Here is a 15,111-nt window from a genome sequence, read left to right on the forward strand (position 1 = left end):
ATTATCAATGTGCAACCGATTTGCAAGATACAACTCACACATCTCGGTTTCAAGAATATAAGATGTTATCGTGTCACCAATCACTCGTGATACAATTCATGGAGTGATCCAAGTGAGCGTGGGTTTAATCCAATGCTCAAATCATATTCATAAGCACTCATGAACGTTGCAGCAAACATTTGCTTATGTCTAATGCTCTTTAGAAAATCCACACACCAATTCACGACAGTCTTTATTCATACCTACTTCCAACATATGAATGACTGTGGCCCGTTCGAATAATTCGATTATTCTTAATAAACTCAATTATTCTGGAAGTCAAAACATGCAAAGTGAAACACAAGAATAATACTAATCCCATATGGCCTCAAACCTTTGAGTATAAATAAAACGTCTTTTATTTATCACCATATCGATTACTCATTATTTGTCGTTTCGGTTAATCAACTTCTTACTTGAATTACAACACTTGTCCCATGCTCCTAGCATGCACACAATGTTTACCTATGGTTCTTACTTTGTGAAATAGATCACATTGAACACATTTCCAATCATTCTCATTTCACAACTCCAAATCCTTTTTCCATAAGTGAAACAATATCAAATTCTTGCTACTTATAGAATATGCTAGATTCTAACATTTTATGCAATGATCCTTTCGTAATTTCACTGCACCAAAGTCACAAAGACTATTGCCAATGATATTACAAAGTCCTCTATCAGAGATTGTTACATGACAATTCCTTAGATATGATGTCTCTCACTCAAAGTACATTCCTTTGAACATCCTTTTGCATAAAAGTTTCTAATCTAGACATAGATTTTCAATATTCAATTCCCCATATGGACATGTTTCCATATTTTCCATATGACAACTCATTCTTAGTAGAATCTTTTCTATTCATAATAATGTCGATATTGTCCATCCAATACCATGCTTCCAACTACTCACAAGCAACCAATCCTCGTCGAACTTTGGATTGTCCTTTGATTGTTGTTTAATTATTTTATTCAAAACCAATTCTTGTCCTTTTTCCCTCTAAATGCGCTAGACATTTTGAAAATTTTATAATGGTCAAACATTAAAGCATTTGCAATCGAGCCTATACCTGAAGCGTATGGGACACGACGCATAATGTTTTATTTGCTATGTTCTTAAAATTCGAATTGTGAAGAGGAATGCCGTAATCATAATCGAAATTTTAAGAACACACTATGTACCTTTGACTAAATTTATTAACATTTCTCAACCTAAGCCTTTAGATTTGAAATGAAGCATAATATTCTCTCCCTTAATTATAGCAAAACAACCTTTCAACTCTTACAACTTTGCAAAGTATGACTCTTGTTTTCTATAATTAATATTGCTAACCTTGCAATACTTTCCTTAATAATCATACAATCATAACATTTATGCTCCCACTATCATGATGATTATTACTTATGCTCCCACTAGCTTCGACATGTATTCATAAACATCTTAACTTTCAGAAAAACAATGCTTATTGAATTTCTTAAGTTCATGTTTCTAATACTTAGTGCTTTGATAATCTTTTATCAAGGCTTCTTGAACTTATACACCTTTGCCTTCGATAGTTCATATGTGTGTCTAAACACTTAAGACTAATTGCCAAACCTCACAATTCAAATTATGGAAAGGGATACCGTAACCATAATCGAATTCGAGAATACAATTTTACAATCACTATCTTCTTAAAATCTTTCTTAGTGAAAGCATTTCCTCACAATCATTTTCATGAAGGAGGAAATCCATGTGAATTTGTTAAAACCAAAGTTTACGACAAATTCAAACTCATATGGATCGAACTTTCTTAATCTCGATTTCTTGCCTTATGGTAGCACAGCTGCCCACCATGTCTTCCAAGTAGTTAAGCAGCTCACCCTTTCCTATCAATGTACCTTTCATTGATTAAGGTGCCTTGCCCTTTTATGCGTTCAAAATGAGAACTCATAGAACTCACATGCATAATTAACTTAATTGGAACAGCACAGAAACAAAATAATGTCAACACGATGGGTTGTAAACCTTAACTCGTGTGCTAGTGATGATCGATAAGGTTTATTCGATTTGTTCTTGAATCCTTTCAAGATCATTAAGACTCCCACTGACTCCTTGACATATACGATTCTCTTGTTAATAACCATTTCTTAACAAACAAATATTCAAGAGTTAGTGTAGTTTTTATCAAAACATAACACTTCATAAAATGGTCCTAGTTGTTCTTTGTCTTATCCAAGACATCACAACTTTCCATATTTGATGAATGTTAAAAACCTTCTTAATACTTGTCACTTATTGCCACAATCCTAACTTTAAGACTTGTTATTGGAACGAAGTATGATTGACTTTTTGATTTAACCATTTCTTCAATTCTTGATTCCTCTTCTTAGACATACAGTTGTACTAAGACTCACTTAGAGGATCAATTGAGATATTGTTCTTAATCATTAAGACCTATCATAAAGCATAAAAGCTACTCTCCCTTCTTCTTAGAATGGAGAAACTTTTATCTTTCTGCCTACATGATTCTTCTTATTCGTTTTGCTATTGATTTAAACCTTTTTTAATCAATTCAGAATTACACTTAATCTTGTAAGTATAATCATATTTACTAAACCTTTAGTAAATCATTACGAATATCTTTGTTACTCACACGACTTTGTGTACTCGATCTCCTAGTCCTTCACTTGACACTTTGTCAATGAACTAGTCTAATTTCCAAATATGAAATTTCTCATTCTTCGTGCAACCAAGTTGCATGATTCCAAATTTCTGTCCAATTGAAACTTGGGCGATGAGAAACTCTCCCTATTTGGTAAATTCTCGACTTTTCCATAAACACCATAAATAAGAATCATATCCATTTGTTGTAGAAATATGCAAACACCAATTTTCATAACGATTTAATTGCAAGGAAATAAACAAATAAATAAATAAGTCAAAAAAAAATTTATTTTATTTATAAAAGCAGCGGAAAACATTTGTCCTTACAATGCAAAATCCATTGAAAACTATGTATTTCAAAAGGAAAAATTTCTAACAACTCTATCATAACTATCTAAGTTCAAAAATCTAATCTTCAAGTCCATGCGATCAAGATCCATTCCTTGTGATTAGATTCATCTTGCTCTTTCACCAAGCTTCATTTCTTTTCACTGATCCTGCAAAACATTCAAATGCAATCTTATCACATTATATATTAAGAATCAATGAATAGGAACTTAATGGAGTTAGATAGTGGATTTTACCTGAAGCGCAGCCATACTCTTTGACTCTCCCATCTTCTGGACTCTTCCGGCTCTTTGGGCAGACTTGTATCCAACGCCATTTCTTTTGGCAGCAAACGCAGGTCGGTTCTCCTAGAACGTCCTCGGAAGCATGGTTGGTTGACTTTCCCAACAAATACGCTCCATTGTTTCGCCAAATCATTTCTGATTCAGCAGCAATGAGCATGTAAGTTAGGTCAATGAGGTTGTCGTCATGATCCATCATATAATACTTTCTTTTGAACTCATTATATGATTCAGGAAGTGACTGCAAAACCCAATTCACAGCCAACTCATCTGGGAATGACACACCCAACATTATCAACCTATCAATGTGTGATTTCATTCCTAGAACGTGGGCACCCACGGGTTTACCATCTTCATGTTTCATTTCCAATAGGGCTTTAGTGATATTGAACATTTCAATTCTTCGATCTTGTGGGTTGGGGAGAATGTTGGAATAGTGTCTAAGGCTGCAACTATATTAGGCAAGTATTTGACCCGGTTGTGCATGGTCCTTTTGGGTTGCCTTCACCATAGCAACTTGATAGGATGATTTATTATGAGAGAGTAAATATTATTAATATATTATGAGAATAATATAAAGAATAATATATTGTTATTTGTTTAATATAAGTCATAGAATTAATTGGAATTAATTTGGTGACTTAAAGAGATTAATTAAATAAGAGGGTATAAACTGTCAATTGTTTGATAGTTAAGCTTTAGACTGTAAATCCATATATATATACAAGGGACGGATTCTAGAAGCTAGGATAGCTTCAAAATCGTCCAAGGGGTTATCTATGGAATGGATTTGGATAGCCTTAAGAGAAGATTATCCAATTAGGGTTTAGGTTGTAACCCTTAAGGTGTCTACAAGAATAAATAGACCCTATGGCTAAGGGAAATCGGCACCTCACCTAAAGTAAGAGAACCCTGGCCGATTTCCTCCCCTCTCCTCTCTCCTAAATCATCTTTCTTGCTATTGGTATTTGTAAGCCATTAGAGGAGTGACAATTGTGACTCTAGAAGCTCCAAGACAACAAGATCAACAAGGAATTCAAAGTTATGGTTCTAGATCTGTTTCAATGTTGTTATTCAACCTAATTAGTCATTAGAAGTCTTGGATTCAAAGCATGTTTAATTAGAAAGCCTAGATCCAAGCATTAGGGTTTTGCATGCGCACATAGGAAAGTTCTTATGGCTAAAACCCATCAGTGGTATCAGAGCCTAGCTTGGTTTTCATTAAATTGTTGCTTGATTAACTGAAACTAAACTGCACAATTCGATTTTTGTGTTTCTGAGTCATGGACTCGGCGAGTTGGCCTGACTCGGCGAGTCCCTTTGTGCACTCGGCGAGTCCAGGCGTCAGGAATGGCCAGATTTGGGATTTCTTCATGATTATCTTATGGAAACTTACCTTAATCATATTAGATCAACCCTAATCCGATTTTTTGATATATATGACTATAATCTTGATCTAATTAAAGATATTTATCAACTAATAAAATATTTAATTTCCTTATATGATAATTAATTAATTATTTTGATTATTTTGGTAATTACCTTGAAAGGAATCTTGAATAAAATCAAATATAGATAATTAGGATATTAATTGTTAATTGGAATTATTTGTTATTTGATCCTACATGTTTTAAATGTTTAAAACTTGTCCTCAAGTTTTGAAATTTATATTTTGTGATTAAAAGTTTTAATTTAGACAACTTAAATTTCAAAACCTAGATTTTAAAAGGTTTAAAAATACAACCCTATACTAATATGATATTACTAGAATAATATATATATATATATATATATATATAACTAAATGCTAGTCTTACCGTTAGTAGGCCTCATTCACGAAGCCGATCTATAAGGTGGGTATAAGGTTGCGGCCTATAAAATGGCGCTTAATGGGTGTACACTCACACCCACCGCTTGCTTGATTGGTGGAGGGTCGTTAGCCGAACGGGTAGGATAGGGCAACCTCATCCTCTCATTAAAAGTATAATAAGTAATACAAAGTAACTACACACATTTTAAAAATTTCCCAATCTTAGTTACTTTAGGAAAAGTGAATTGATGCAATCCCATGAAATTACACTTTGCACCCTTGCTAAGAAGTTAGTGGAGCGTGTGTGGTTTACCGGCACACTAATTGGTTCTAAGCAAAGGTGGCAAAGGGTGATTCATTGTTTATCATAGTTCGATGGAGCGTGTGTGGTTTACCGGCACATCGAATAGGTGATCGTTACAATGAAGGAACCATGTGAATTTGCATGATAATTCACACCCGCTTTGTGATCCTCAGTATCCCAGTCACAAACAAGAGGGGCATATCGAGATTTAAACATGTCATTGAATAGTTTCAATGAATCTCATCCGAACCTAGGAATTCTCAATACATTTAGGACTAATAGTTAGGTTTTTATGGTGGAGAATTAGTGAATCGTCATTCACTTACCTTCAATTTATTTGCATGTTAGATTACGGCATCCCTTTTCTACTATATAAATGTTATTGTTGGATCCTAGCCCTAATTCTTCTTATTGGGTGATAATTAGGGATTCTTATTCTAATCTATCTTTGTCCTTTCTATTTGTAGATGTCGAACGCAAACAACGCTGCTGCTAGTTCTTTCACATTGATGAGCCTTTGCCAAAAGGTCACCTTCGATGGAACGAACTTTAGCGAATGGATAAGATACATTCGCACCATTGCTCGCTATGAGGATAAGGAGTATGTCCTCGATGAGAAGCTTGAGAAGATCAACCCCGAAATCACTACTCCGGCTGAAATCACCGCTTTTGAAACTCATGAGCGAGATGCAATGAAGGTACATTGCATCATGATTGCCACCATGAACTCCGAATTCCAAAAGTCCTACGAGGACATGTACCCGTACGAGATGCATCAAGACTTATTGGAGAGATACCACCAAAACGCGAGACAAGAGCGTTATGAGATTTTCACCAACATGATTTACGCTAAGATGGGTCATGGAGAGTCTCTTACCGTGCACCTGCAAAAGATTCAAAGGTATGTCGACCGCCTTCGCAAGTTAAATGTTGACTTTGGGGAAGAATTGGCGATCGATATGGTGCTTCACTCTTTGCCTCCGATGTACAACCAATTTAGGATGACCTACCACATGAACAAAGAAGAGGTCACCCTAAGCAAACTCCAAGGTCTCTTGAGGGTCGCTGAGAGCAACTTCAAAGACAAGTTTGTTGCACCAACTCCCAATCCACCCGCTGCTCCTGTCTTGGCTATTGGTCAAGGAAAGGGAAAGAAGAGGAAAGCTTCATCGAAGAACTATCGCAAGGTTAAAGCCCGAGATGGTGCCTCTTCTAGTGGGACCAAAGTTGATCCCGCTAAGCCCTGCCCTAACCCGAAGGAGGCAGAGTGCCACCACTGCCACAAGATAGGACATTGGAAGAGAAGCTGCCCAGAGTACCTGCAAGCCATCAAGGAAGGAAAGATCAAGCCATCTTTCGCAGGTATATACACAATTAAATCTAACGATTCTAATCATGCTATTTCTTGGGTTCTTGATACCGGTTGTAGTTACCACATTTGTTCTAATGTGCAGGGACTAAGAAGAAGTAGGGATGTGGAGCAAGGAAGAATCAATCTAATCATGGGGAACAGAAGATCGTCGCCTGTGACCAAGATTGGAGTGTATTCTTTAGTGCTTAGGAATAATTTGTGTTTAGATTTGAACAATTGTTGCTATTTGCCAGAAATGGCTAGAAACATCATTTCATTTCATGGTTTATATAGACAAGGTTTTAGATTTTCTTTTAATAATGAGAATGGTTCTATTTTAGCTTATCTGAATGGTGTCTTTTATTTTGAAGCTATACCATGTAATGGAATTTATGAAACTGTTATGATTGTTGATAACTTAGGAAATGATGTTTTGAACATAGATTCTTCCAATAGTATGGATAGAGCATCCTTGTGGCATTGTCGTCTGGGACATGTCAACAAGAAACGCATAGCGCAACTCCAAAAGGATGGAGTGTTGGAGTCATTCGACCTTAGGGAAGATGACACATGCGAATCTTGTTTACTTGGAAAGATGACCAAGTCACCCTTCACAAGTACGTGTGAAAGGGGCGAGGGTCTATTGGACCTAATACATACCGATGTCTGTGGACCGTTTAGATCAACCACGAAGGATGAGAACCGCTTCTACGTGACTTTTACCGATGACTATAGTAGATATGGGTATATCTATTTAATCAAGAAAAAGTCAGAAACTTTTGAAAAGTTCAAAGAGTTCAAGAATGAAGCAGAGAATCAATTGAACAGGAAAATCAAGATGCTTCGATCCGATCGAGGAGGAGAGTACCTAAGTCTTGAATTCCACGATTATCTCAAGGAGTGTGGAATAGTTTCACAATTGACGCCACCTAGGACACCACAATTGAATGGTGTGGCAGAAAGGCGTAATCGAACCTTGTTGGACATGGTTTGCTCTATGATGAGTCGTGCTTCACTACCAATCTCTTTTTGGGGGTATGCCTTAGAGACTGCCGCCCATATCCTTAACCGAGTCCCTACCAAGAAGGTTGCCAAAACACCTCACGAGATGTGGACAGGGAAAGCTCCCTTGTTGGCACATATCAAGGTTTGGGGTTGCGAGGCTTTCGTAAAATGAGATACTCACGACAAGCTCGAACCTCGAAGTGAGCGATGTATTTTCATCGGCTACCCGTAGACATCCTTTGGATATCTCTTTTATAGACCGAAGGACAATGTTGTCTTCGTTGCGAGGAGAGGAGTTTTCCGAGAGCGAGAACTCATAAGCCAAGGAGACAGTGGGAGGCAAATCGAGCTTGAAGAGATTCAAGAGTCGATAGATGAAGGAACCTATACCGCTGGCACTCAACCCGAGGAGGAAACTCCGGTTGAACCGATTGACGAGTCCTTACCTCTTAAACGTGCCGATAGAGTTAGAGTTCATCCCCAGTTTTATGGTTTTCATATTACTACCGAAGGGGACACATATATTAGTGATGGTACACTAATAAATTTTGATGAACCTAATAGTTATAAGGAAGCCATGGCAGGCCCGGAGTCTGCAAAATGGAAAGAGGCAATGGATAGCGAGATCCAATCCATGTATGACAACCAAGTTTGGAATTTGGTTGATTATGTGCCCGGACGTAAGACCGTTGGGTGCAAATGGATCTTCAAGAAGAAAACCGACGTGGATGGAAAAGTACACACATATAAAGCACGATTGGTTGCGAAGGGCTTTACTCAAACTCCCGGAGTTGAATATGATGAGACCTTCTCACCAGTTGCGAAGATAAAATCTATTAGAGTGATGCTAGCAATTGCCGCATTTCATGATTATGAGATTTGGCAAATGGATGTCAAGACCGCTTTCCTTAACGGGAAGTTGGCTGAGGATGTTTACATGGCTCAACCAGAGGGGTTTGTGGATCCGAAGCATCCAAATAGAGTGTGTAAGCTTGAGAAGTCCATTTATGGACTTAAGCAAGCGTCTCGCAGATGGAATCTTTGCTTCGATGAGAAAGTCAAAGAGTTTGGATTTGTACGAAGCGAAGACGAATCATGTGTATATGTCAAAGCCGGTAGGAGTATAGTAAGCTTCCTCGTTCTATATGTCGATGACATATTACTCATAGGAAACGACATCCCGACTCTGCAGGAGGTTAAGTCCTGGCTCGGGAAGTGCTTCGCTATGAAGGACCTCGGAGAGGCTTCTTACATTTTGGGAATAAGGATAGTAAGAGAAAGAAGTAAGAGACTAATTGGATTTAGTCAGAATACTTAGTTGGATAAAGTACTAAAACGATTTAGTATGGAAAACTCGAAGAAGGAAGAATTACCGATACAAAGTAATGCCAAGTTGAGTAAGACTCAAAGTCCGAGTACCGAAGCTGAGATAGCAGAAATGAGCCGAGTACCATACGCTTCCGCAGTTGGCTCAATCATGTACGCTATGACTTGTACTCGCCCTGATGTAGCCTTCGCTTTGAGCATGGTTAGCAGATATCAAGGGAACCCTGGCAGAGCACATTGGATTGCGGTGAAGAATATCCTTAAGTACCTTCGGAGGACGAAGGAATGGTTCTTAGTCCTCGGAGGGAGTGATGACTTGAAGGTGCGAGGGTATAGTGACGCCAGTTTTCAGACCGACAGAGACAACTACCGTTCGCAGTCGGGCTGGGTCTTTACCCTAAATGGAGGAGCAGTGACATGGAAGAGTTCCAAACAGGAAACCGTAGCTGATTCAACGTGCGAATCAGAGTACATTGCAGCGAGCGAAGCGTCGAAGGAGGCAATATGGCTAAAGAACTTCATCGGTGATCTTGGAGTTGTACCTGCCATAAAGGAGCCCATGGAGATTTTCTATGATAACGAAGGAGCGGTTGCCTTAACCAAGGAACCGAGGGATCATGGTAGATCAAGACATATCGACAGAAAATATCACTTCATTAGACATCGTGTAGAAGAAGGACAACTCGTAGTGAAGAGGATATCATCAGAAGATAACCCAGCAGATCCGCTTACGAAGGGACTGAGTAGGGTTAAGCACTTGCAGCATCTAGGAGTATTGGGCTGAAGGATGATATTAGCATAGATTAGATAGTATTAGAAACGTGTAATAGATAAATGTAATTAACATTTGATGATTAAATAAAGGAGTTTTATTTATGAGTAATGTTACTATCTTATGTTAATTGTTTAGCTATTTTTTCACTTTGCATGTTTTGACTTCCAGAATAATTGAGTTTATTAGGAATAATCGAATTGTTCAAATTGTCCACAATCGTTCATATGTTGGAAGTAGATATGAATGAAGATTGTCATGAATTGGTGTGTAGATTGTCTAAATGGTTTTAGACATAGCAAAGGGTTGTTGCAACGTTCATGAGTGCTTATGAACTAGTTTTGAGCATTGGAACAAACCCGCGCTTGCTGGAATCACCTTATGGAATATGATATAAAAAGGGTGATCGCAAGACGATAATATCATATAGTCTTAAAACCTAGATATATGGTTTGTTATTTGTTAATTGATTGTACATTGATAATGCGAAAACGCAAAAGTAACTCGGTGTTATAAAACGCATTGTTGTGTATAGTTGGTTAATGAATAAGTAAATGCATATAAGTCGAAGTTTATCTGTAACTTTTTTCCTAAGAAGGTAAAAGCGATATCTCGGCCGCTCGATGATTTGATTTGACTTATGTGTTGGGCCCGGTCAGAACTGAATTGATGTGTTCGATTAAGTTCTATGTCGAATAAATCAGAGATCGAGAAACCTAGATGTTTGACTAACCGTTCCATAGGATTGTCAGCATGATATCTAACAGAGGACTGTACGATCCCTTATCTAAAGGACAAGATTGATTAGATCAGAGTTTGACAGCGTCTTTGAGACCTACGATTGCAAACCGAATTGTACTTGTGCATATAGTTACTAGACTTATCCAAGTGGGAGACTGTTGGAATAGTGTCTAAGGCTGCAACTATATTAGGCAAGTATTTGACCCGGTTGTGCATGGTCCTTTTGGGTTGCCTTCACCATAGCAACTTGATAGGATGATTTATTATGAGAGAGTAAATATTATTAATATATTATGAGAATAATATAAAGAATAATATATTGTTATTTGATTAATATAAGTCATAGAATTAATTGGAATTAATTTGGTGACTTAAAGAGATTAATTAAATAAGAGGGTATAAACTGTTAATTGTTTGATAGTTAAGCTTTAGACTGTAAATCCATATAGATATACAAGGGACGGATTCTAGAAGCTAGGATAGCTTCAAAATCGTCCAAGGGGTTATCTATGGAATGGATTTGAATAGCCTTAAGAGAAGATTATCCAATTAGGGTTTAGGTTGTAACCCTTAAGGTGTCTACAAGTATAAATAGACCCTATGGCTAAAGGAAATCGGCACCTCACCTAAAGTAAGAGAACCCTGGCCGATTTCCTCCCCTCTCCTCTCTCCTAAATCATCTTTCTTGCTATTGGTATTTGTAAGCTATTAGAGGAGTAACAATTGTGACTCTAGAAGCTCCAAGACAACAAGATCAACAAGGAATTCAAAGGTATGGTTCTAGATTTGTTTCAATGTTGTTATTCAACCTAATTAGTCATTAGAAGTCTTGGATTCAAAGCATGTTTAATTAGAAAGCCTAGATCCAAGCATTAGGGTTTTGCATGCGCACATAGGAAAGTTCTTATGGCTAAAACCCATCAGAGAACAATAGGAGGGGGAGGAGGAAGTGAAGCATGATTTCTCGTTCCTCGATTGAATCGTGGAATACCATCTTCATGTGGAATGCTTGTTCCACGGAGTTTGGGAAGACCATAGTTGTCGAACTTTGACATCTACAAAACGGGAGAAAAACAAATTCAAGTTAGTTGATAGATTGAGTCCTTAGTAAATCACCCAAATGAAATACTAAGGCTAGGACCCAACACAATATTCCACAACTCGGGAGAGGGATGTCGTAACCCTAATTGCAGAACATTTGAAGGTAAGTGAATGTCGATTCACTAATTTTCCACCATCAAAACGAAAAGAAAATTTAAGTTTTAAATCTATGAAAACTCCTAGATCCTTTGATATTCATTGAACTTTCAATGGCATGTTTAAATCTCGATATGCCCCTCTTGTTTGTGACTGGGATGCCGAGGATCACAAAGCGGGTGTGAATAACCATGCAAACTTACATGGTGCCCTCACATGTTACAGTCACCTATTTGATGTGCCGGTAAACCACACACGCTCCACCGAATTATGACAAACATTGAGTCACCCTTTGCTACCTTTGCTTAGAACCATTTAGTGTGCCGGTAAACCACACACGCTCCACTAACGTCTTCGCAAGGGCACAAAGTGTAATTTCATGGAATTGCATCAATTCACTTTGCCTAAGTAACTAAGATTGGGGATTTGTAAAACATTTAGTTACTTTTATATTTCATTATACTTATAATGGAAGGTTTCGTCCAATCCTACCCGTTCGGCTAATGACCCTCCACTAGTCAAGAGTGCGGTGGGTAAGAGTGGATACCCATTCAATCGCCATTTTATGGGCAATTTCCTTAAACACCCCTTATAGACCAGCTTCGTGAATGAGGCCTACTAACGGTAAGACTGACTTTTACTCATACATATATATAATGTTAGACTTTTAATGTTATATATAGTATAGGGTGTATTTTATACTTTCAAAATACTAGGTGGTCTAATTTAACAATTATACTTTTAATTCAATTAAATTGTAAACCTAAAATTTTATGGATTTATCAAACCTCTTTTAATTATACACCTTAATTAATTAATAAAACCATAAGGGTGTGATTTGAACTTTTTCAAAACAATACTAGAGTTTTAGAATTTAACATTCCTAATTAAACTTTTAATCAACTTTTAAATTCCAAAACTTGAGGGTAAGTTTTGAAACATTTCAAGACGTTAGGGTTTGGAATTTAAATATACATCAAATTAAACTATTAATCAAAATTTAAATTCCAAAACTTGAGGGCAAGTTTTGAAACCTTTTTCAAAACATTAGGGTTTCAACTATTTAAATTTCAAAACAACAAAACTTTTGGGTTCAAATTTAAACTATAAAACCTAAGGGGAAAATATGAAACATTTCATAACATAGGGATCAAATAACAAATAATCTAAATTAACAATTAATCACATAATTATCCATATTTGATTTATTTAATGATTTCTTGCAAAACAATTTACCAATTTAATCAAAATAATTAATCAATTATCACATAAGGAAACAAATATTTTATTAATTAATAAATATCTTCAATTAGATCAAGAATATACTCATATATATAAAAAACGGATTTATATTGATCTAATGTGATAAGGCAACTTTCCATAAGCAAAAACAGCAAGAAATCGCGAAGATATCCCCATCTGACGAGTTGACTCGTCAAGTCAAGCATGGACTCGTCGAGTCTGCATGGACTCAGCGAGTTCAGCTATGGACTCGGCGAGTCCAGCCTCCAGAAACCAAAAAATTCGAATTTTTCAAACATATCAAGCATCAATACAATAGAAACCAGTCTAGGCTCTGATAGCACTGATGGGTTTTGGTCATAAGACATCCTATGTGCTCATACAAACCCTAATGCTTGGATCTAGGTTTCTCTATTGTACATGTAAGTTATCCAAGGCTATAAACCCTAATTCTAGCATATGGGAATCGATATTAACATATAATTAGGTTTAAGATATTACCTTGATTGTTATGTAGCAATAACAATCCAATTCCTCCTTGTATTGACTTTAGAAAACTGAGAGTCACAAGTGTCACTCCTCTAATGGCTTACGAACACCAAGAGCAAATGGAGAAGGTATAAAGAGAGAGGAGAGGTATAAGATTTCGTCCCTAAGAAGCCTTGGGAAGGTCTGGCCGAAATCAAGAGCCAAAAGGGTGTTTATATAGGTGTAGAGATAGGGTTTCAGTCCTTATCCTTATCTAGTTGCTTGCCCACCAAGCAACCCATAAGATAAGCCTTGAATCCTTATCATGGTCGAATTCTAAGGCCTTATCACCTTAAATTCGTCCAACCTATCCTTAGGATAATCCTTACTCTATTTTGTAACTATCACATAATTACAATTCAGCCCCTCTAGTTTAATTAATTACATTTGATCACAAAATTAATTCTTAATTAATTATTGACCAATATTAATTAAACAAATATGATTTCTGCTTTAATATATTATTCTTATAACATATTAATAAATCATAATAACCTTTATCTCCATTTATTTCTCCAATCAAGTTGCTTTGGTGAAGGCAACCCAAAAGGACCATGCACCATCGGGTCAAGTACATACCAAAATAGTTATGGACTTAGACACTAATCCAACATATTTTTATATGTGCCATAGGGGGATGTTACAACTGGTTTCTTCAGCTTTTGCTTATGGCATCCTACATGGTACAATTATTAATGAGGTGTTCGAGGTTGTTGACGTTTATGACCATTACGGCCTCGACTGCTTGGTTGCTTAGGTCTTGTAGTTGCACTTAGTTCTTGTGTTCTGAACATCGTAATTTCTTCATATGATCTCGAATTTTAATGATTTTTATATCCATGTATTCGTATTTGAGTTTACTACAACTTTCGTTTAGATTACGCCCGTTAAAAAGTAATATATTTTTACTTACGATCTGTATATCCACACGTTCTTTATGATGTATATATGAACGTTTTTTTATAAAATCCTAAGTAAAAATATATTACTTTTTACCGCTAAAACGTTTATACATACATTCAAAAAATGTGTGGATATAAAGATCGTAAGTAAAAATATATTACTTTTTAACGGAGATAATCTAAACGAACGTTGTAGTAGACTCAAATACAAACGTGTGCATATAAAGATCATTAAAATTTGAGATCGTATGAAGAATTTATGATGTTCTGAACACAAGAGCGAAGCAACCAAGCAGACGAATCTGTAGTGGCCATAAGTATCAACGGCCTCGAGCACTTCATTAATGATTGTCCCACGTAGGATGTTGTGAGCAAAACCTAAAGAAACCGGTCATAAGTATTGAATGTGTACAAAAACAAAAATGATTTATTTTGCACCAAAAAAATATTAAGGACTAAATGTGTACAAAGTGAGAAATATATTAGCTTATTAAGTCATTTTTCTCTGCTCACCTGGAAGAGTCAGTTATAAGGAGTGAATATGTACAGTTTAAACAAGTTGAAGGGGTAAATATGGATGGAAAAAAATCCAGTGGCCAAATGTATACAAATCAAAAA

Source organism: Lactuca serriola, chromosome 7 (assembly GCF_051521515.1).
Source record: "Lactuca serriola cultivar US96UC23 chromosome 7, Lser_US96UC23_V15, whole genome shotgun sequence".
Classification (NCBI taxonomy): domain Eukaryota; kingdom Viridiplantae; phylum Streptophyta; class Magnoliopsida; order Asterales; family Asteraceae; genus Lactuca; species Lactuca serriola.